Below are 7,493 nucleotides of genomic sequence, written 5' to 3' on the forward strand. Positions count from 1 at the left end.
GCACCAGGATTTGGTGCATTATAGCACCGACTACCTGTACCAGTAGTCGGTGCTATAATGCACCAAATCCCACATTCACCAGTGGGTGTGCCATACCAATCTCGTACCCAGGTTGCCCACACCTGGGTACCAGCTAAAAATATACAAAAAAAAAAAAAAAAAGAGAAGAGAAGAGAGCGCACAAAGATGTGAAGCCAATTGCAAGTCATGAAGAACTTATTATATGTTCCTGTTCACTACTCCAGGACCGTCAATATTCACCAGGTTTCTTCTTCTTCTTCTAGCGAAGGCACGAATAAAAAACTTCTGTAATGCATTGAAATTACTAGCCGTAGTAATAACTGTTCCACTCCTGGCTGTAGTTGTGGAACCTCCACCACCAGTTCCTGCCTCTCGTCAAAGTAATGCAGACATTCATAGAGCACATGTGCCCAGGTCTCTTCTAAACCACAATCAAACTGACTATCAACTTCTAACCCGAAGTAACACAACTTAGATTTAAGCGACACATGTCCAGTTAGAATATAAGACGTGACCATGGAGGGCTAGAACCATTTTCCGGCAGATGACAAGTAGAATACCTTACATCAGAAATAAACTTCATTGTAACTTTTTCTGTCTCACTAGCAAGCCATCTTTCTTGCCATAAGTTATATAAAAGCTGCAGTTTTTTTCTTTCTTAAAACTTCGCTGTTACTTTGGACACTGATCTCCATAATGGTTGCTGGAATTTGTTTCCTCAGAGCATATGAACCCTCTGTACACTGCATAAAGATCCAAAAATAGAACCCCCCACCATTACTCGCAACGCATTGGTTGACAATGTGTTCTGCATGCTCTAATATGGCTAATAACATAAACCTCTGTAAGGATAACGGTTTAATCCGAACTTTACTCATAATCACTTTATTGTACCATATTCCAGCTGCATAAGCAACTATAGGTAAAAAGACAGCCTTATAGTAAATCATCAAGGTCTTTTTCTGTAAACCCCACTCTGATCTTGTAATTCTCACTACTGAAGATGTAAAAATTTTTATTTTCTCCTTAATACTAGCAATATGGGGCATAAAACTAAACCGATCATCTATTATTACTCCTAAATATTTAGTTCTGGGGACATATGGTATCTGTTGTCCATTAATCAAAACTCTAGGGGGTCTTTGAGAAAAATCATCATTACTGTTTTCTTAGATGAGATTTTTAATTTATTAATATTAGCCCAATTTTCTAGGTTAGCCCATTAATTAATATTAGCCCAATTGTAAAACAGGCGCAACTATTTCTTCCAAAATCTTCCTAGATCTGCCCGTGATACAAATAACCAAATCGTCCGCATACGCTGTCTTGTGGCAGAGTGCATGATTCCGAGAGAGCCAGTCATCCAATACTAAGTTCCAAAAAGTTGGACCCAAAACCGGTCCTTGAGGACAGTCTCTATATACCCTCCTACTGTATGACAGATGTTGTGCTTTCACTTGAATACTCCGATTTGAAAAGTAGTTCCTAACGACTTGGTAGAGCTGGGAAGTGCATTCAAGCTTCCTAAGGATACCTAAAACACTTTCTCACCACAGGGAATCGAACGCGCCCTAGGAATCGATAAACACTGCCATACATTTCTGGAAAAAGACCCTCCAAAAGACATTTGTTATACATGTTTAAAAGAACAACTGGAAACAGATCGTACAGGTTACGGGTACAAATGTTCACTGCGAGACACAAGGAAATGCACCTTGCATGGCCACATCAGCAACAGCACTGGACCACAGATATGTGGAAATCTGTCGCCTGGTCTGATGAATCCCGTTTCCAACTCAATCCGCATTAGTAGAAAGCAACAGCCTCCATGGCACCTGGATGCACCTTTTGTGTTGAGCACGCTAGATGCGGTGCTGTTATGGTTTGGGGACTGTTTTAGTTACATAGTGTGGGTCCTCTAATCAGTGTTAAAAATCTAGAGAGAAGAAAGGAGGGATAACATATCTTAATATCGAAATATCTTAACACAGAGGAGCATTGGAAAGCATAGTGTTGGACCACCTGCTGGTCGCTTGTCCCAGTCACCCAAATCACCATATTTGATGTTTCCGGACATTCTTCTTTCTTTGTGACCATGTGAAATTTAGGGTGTACACTCCATACCCTCTGTATCTTAAAGGCTACGTGGATATCATATAAATCTTTTGCTGCACCGATGAGGATCATCGTAATACCATTGTACGAGCCTAGAGAGAAGAGTGGTAACTCTAGATTTTTCCAATCAGTTGTTTATATCTTTTATTATAAAATATTCTTTCATTGATGTAATTCCATGGTAATGTACCAATAAAACTAAACTGGTGTCCAAAATACGTTTCTTCGAGATATCTTAACATGAATTGTTGTGAATTCCTGTTAGGATATCTCGAAGGAACGTCTGCAGAACAGAAACCTGGCTTGACCGAAATGAGGAGGATTTTCCGTATGCAGTGTCGGCTGGCTATAACGTGATTCTCTGCTCCCGAGTGGACAAAGGGGGAGGCGGAGTGAGACTCTTCTATAAAACATCACACATTCTTGTTACTAAGAATTACAAAAGCCAGTCCACTAAGTTCGAAAGGCTAATTGTGTCATTCCAATTTAAATCTGCTCTCATTGATATTGCAGTTATATACACTCCCCCATGATCCGATGCTGAAACTATAGATGAGATAACTAATTGGCTCATTCATGGACTTCGTCACTCGGCAAGGCATGTTATCTGTGGAAACTTAAACTTTTCTCTTCAACTTGTTCATCTTCAGTCCAGAATGTTAAATAACCTTCACCCATTAGGAATCCATCTAATTAATAATCTCCCGACCAGGAATGAACACCATCTTGATCTTGTGCTGTCATCAAGCAATTGCGAACTTGATTCTACAACAGAAATAGCTTTTCAATCTGATCACGTGCTAATTTTAATTAACTTATATTTTCCGACTCCAAACTACAACGTCTCGACTCGGGTCCACACCAAGGTAATAACGAACCCAAAATTATTCAACATTAGTAAATGTATAGAAGCAGCCACTGCAATCCCTTGGAATGCACTTGAGCAATGTGATAATCAACTTGCATTAGATCTTTTAACTCGCTGGCTCGTCACAATTTATAATTATGCAGCCTCAAAGAAAATAAGGATCTCCGACCGTACGAGAGGATGGTGAACTCCTGGGCTCAGCAACAGCTTTAAGCTTAAACAGAAACTCTACAAACAATGGAAAATGACAGGACTAATTTCGGACCGAATTGTGTACTCCAAAGGACGAGCAAGCTTCAACTGCCAACAACCTTCAACAGCCATAAAACATCATGTTGAAATCACACTTCGTAAGGGCTGTCCATCATACCCACAGAAATACTGTGAACTCCCTCCACAGTTTGATCTTGAAGTGTGGATGGACTTTATTGCACGAGTTCAGCAAATTCACCATAAGCCCAATGATATTCTCATGTCTGATGATGTGCTCAGAGATGCGCTTGAAACCATCGAATTAACAAGACAAGACCTTTTATCTGCGATTAATAAGTTGCCTGCAACTGGTACAGCGGGAATCAACAAAGTACCACAATTTATCATTAAATGTTTGAGCCCATATCTAAGTGACCCTCTCCTAGTAATTTTTAATACCATATTAAAAAGAGAATTTTTCCGTCCAATATGAAATATGTATTCTGTTAGGCCACTCCCAAAAGTTTCCCAGCCAACTGAAGCCAGGCACTTTAGATCCATCTCCAATTACTCGTGTTTATTGAAATTGCTTGAAAAAACAGTACTGAAAACACTTACCACGCACATTCTCCCTCACGGGCCTCAGCAAATTCATTATTCTTTACAAAACAGATCAACAGTTAGTAACCTAATTATGACTACCAATGCCATCCTTGGATCGTTTGAGGAGAAAGAAGAAAGGGCAATCACATATCTTGATCTACAAGCTGCATTTGATAGTGTTAACATCCCCCCCCCCCAGCCTTGCTTAAACTCCTTGGAAATTATTATCACATCACAGGCAAAGTGCTGAAGTTTCTGACATCCCTTCTTCAGAATAGAATCATCCAAATGTACACAGGAAAGCAATGGTATACTAGACAAATACAAGCAGGCGTTCCACAAGGAGGAGTCCTGTTGGGAATTCTTTTCACAGCTATCATCTACCGCTAACACACAAGAGAACAGATATGATATCATATGCAGATGATTTAAAGATCTTAATAAAAAGAAATTCGACCAATGAAGCAGAAAACACCACAGTAACCATCAACAAGACCTTATCTAAGTACAGCAGTACCTCACGAAATTTGACCTACAAGTTAACCCTGAGAAATCTGCCATCATAGTATTCTCACTTAAATCCACACCAACCATAATTCGGCCTGCGATTGACGGTGGTCCTGATCCCCTGCGTCAAAAAGCAAAGAGATCTGGGTGTGATCTTCGACAGAAAATTAAGATTCCATTATCATATACAAAAACTGTGTGCTAAATTCAACATGAAACGGTGGGTTGCCAAGCAACACTTGCTACACCTTCAGAACATAAACCTGATAAAAATGTATATCAGGATGATGATTTTCGGAGGTGTACTGTATGGAGTAGAGTTGTGGGGCTCAGCTGCAGACACCTCAATTAAACCATTAAAAGCCGCTGAATACTGGCTCCTGAAGTAGACAACCTGGAAGTGTCATCTCCCACCACAGCAACGATGGCCAAAGCGTTGACTTTAACCAGGTTTTCAGCATTCATTATGAGAGAAGACTCATCTTCACTGTAAAAATGATCGCAGGAAGAGTCTCAGCGTCCAACATTTTGGACATCATGTGCTGGCAGATCCCCCATCCAGCTCTGTGCTCCTCTCCCAAGCTTCTTGCACTTCCTTCGAGGTTACATTTGAAAGATTGTTTCCCCCCTTATCAGAAGCTTCATCTAGTCCAATCTCTGGATGCTGACTTGTTTAAAATAATAGATGATAAAAAGTATAGACGGCTCATTCTAGATCGCCATATGGTCTCCACAACTACCACCTGATCTCAGATCGTTATGGCTGGGCACGAATCTCACAGAAAACCTGACTCAAGGAAACTATCTTTTGTTATTGCAATTTGTATTATTTTAGTTATTTATATTTTATATTACTTTTCCTTCCAAGTCAATATTATCTGGTATGAGAACTTTTTTTTTATATATATATATACATAATCTGGCTATTATTTAATCCTTATACTCCCGGCGAGGTTACCTCTGCCGCTTGTTAACCCCTGGCATGATGTCGTGAAGGGTATTGTAGAGTCGTGGTACCTGGGTGTACCGGCGAACCTTACAATAATGGTCTTATTTATTTAAATAACACCTAAAAAAAGAGTAAAGTGCAGCCATTATCAACGCACTGCAGGATTGAAGCCTCCTCAGCAATTCATGGTGAGGGAAATGGACCATAATCTGCCACTCTGGTCTAGTGCGGGTTGGCAAATTGACCGTATTTAGCAGTCAGGGGCTTGAACCCCGGTCTATTCAAAGAGCGTGTGCTACTGCACTCGCGCCCTGACTACTCGGCTACAGAGGCTCTAGTTGGAGTTATATTTTCCACACATATTGTAAAGCGCAATGAACAGTTGAAATCGGTGGTCTGATTTCAAATTGACCTGGCATATCTAGCAAATGAATTTTATAATGGAGCAGGAGAGCCAGAAAACCAGTCAAGGTTAGATTTGCCAGTGTATTCTGGATATCTGAAAGGAGCCAACTTGGAATCATTGGAAGGTATGACTGTGGTCATCCTATTGCAGTGTAACCTTATGGATAAATTTTGATTGCGTTATTGACTTTGAAGACATTTCTAAAAGTCAAAAGAAAAATATCAGAAGTCCAGGAGAATGCAGATCTAAAGAAAGCAGACCAACTCTTCTCCTAGATCAACCTAGAACAATTTTATTAATTTCGTTAAAGGAATTGTTCGCTTTCTGTTCATCAACCTATATACACACTCGTCAAAAAAAATTAGAAACCTATATTTAAATGTAGGGCAACTTTTTTTTGGAATTACAGCCTGTGCGTGTGATGACAGATTCCATTAGATGTCTGAGAGAGTGTAGCTCCAGGTTTAAACAATCTTCCATCAGTATATTTGTCAGGTTCTGTTCTATAGAGAACTGCGAAGACGAATTTTTATTGGACTTTTTCTTAACGTGGCTGAGTTAATCGGTCTCAGGCGAAGGCAGCATGGTTCGCCCCGATAAACTCCAGTTTCCTTCCAGAAAAGCAGCAAATCGACCAAAGGACACACACAGTTTACCGACATTATACCTGGTGCAATATGGCCTAAGTTGCTGATGCGCCTAAAACCGTACAACAATAAGTGAACCATACTGAGTGATCTCTGAATTATGGCCACCCCTATGAAAACTGAATGCTACCAGTTGACCACGTGAGGTACGAGTGTGCGCAGTTAGTCGACCTACTTTGTATAGATAAGGTGTCAGTGGTTCAGTAGGTAGTAAAATTCCGAGCGTGATGGGTAAAAGGAAGGATTTATCGGACTTTGATAAAGGACAGATTGTGGGTTCTCGAAGAGCTCGCGCCTTGATTTCCCAAACGGCTAAACTGATGGGATGTTCGAGAGCCGCCGTTGTTAAAGTGTACCAGGACTGACGTCAAAATGGTCAAACTGGTCAGCGAAAGGTTGATGTTAGAGGTAAGCGCCGGGTCCGAAGGCTCGAACAGGCGAACAGGCACAACACTGTTCAAGAGTTCAGGACCATCCGTTCGTTCGCACGTGCTATACCAGCAGACAATCCCTACGGCATGCTCTCCTAACCCATGTTCATCGGCGTAAAAGACTCGCCTGGTGCAAAGAGAATGCAAGTTGGACGTTAGAAGACTGGAAGAAGGTGTGCTGGTTGGATGAGTCACGTTATTTACTCCACACCGTAGATGGTCGTGTACGGATTTGATGTCACCAACATTATGATCCATCATGCATGGTATCACAAGTGCAGGCCGGTGGAGGCGATTGTATGGTTCTGGGGCATGTTTCACTGTCGGGAACTCGGATCTCTGGTGCATATGGAACAACATATCACTGGTCTCCACTATCGTCAACTACTTGCTGACTGTGTACCCCCCACGATGTTACACTTATTACTTAATGGCGATGGTGTCTTCCAAGATGACAATGCGCCGAGCCATCTGGCACTTGTTGTGCAAGAATGGTGTGAGGAACCCAGTTCTGACTTCTGCATCAACTGATAGAAGAAAATCTTTATTGTACAGTAAAGATACAATAATGTGCCCGCCACAGCCAGGAGGCCCAGCATATCGATTGGCCTCCTAACTCCACCGATATCATAGAGCACTCCACCCACATAGATTTACTGTAGTTTTAATAGTAAATAATGGGAGCGAATCAACTTTTTCAGTAAAATTTGGTTTTATTTTAAAATACAATAAATGCAAAATTTTTGTTCCTGCC

This window comes from Mastigoproctus giganteus, chromosome 3 (genome assembly GCF_048544385.1).
Source record: "Mastigoproctus giganteus isolate SK-2022 chromosome 3, ASM4854438v1, whole genome shotgun sequence".
Lineage (NCBI taxonomy): Eukaryota > Metazoa > Arthropoda > Arachnida > Uropygi > Thelyphonidae > Mastigoproctus > Mastigoproctus giganteus.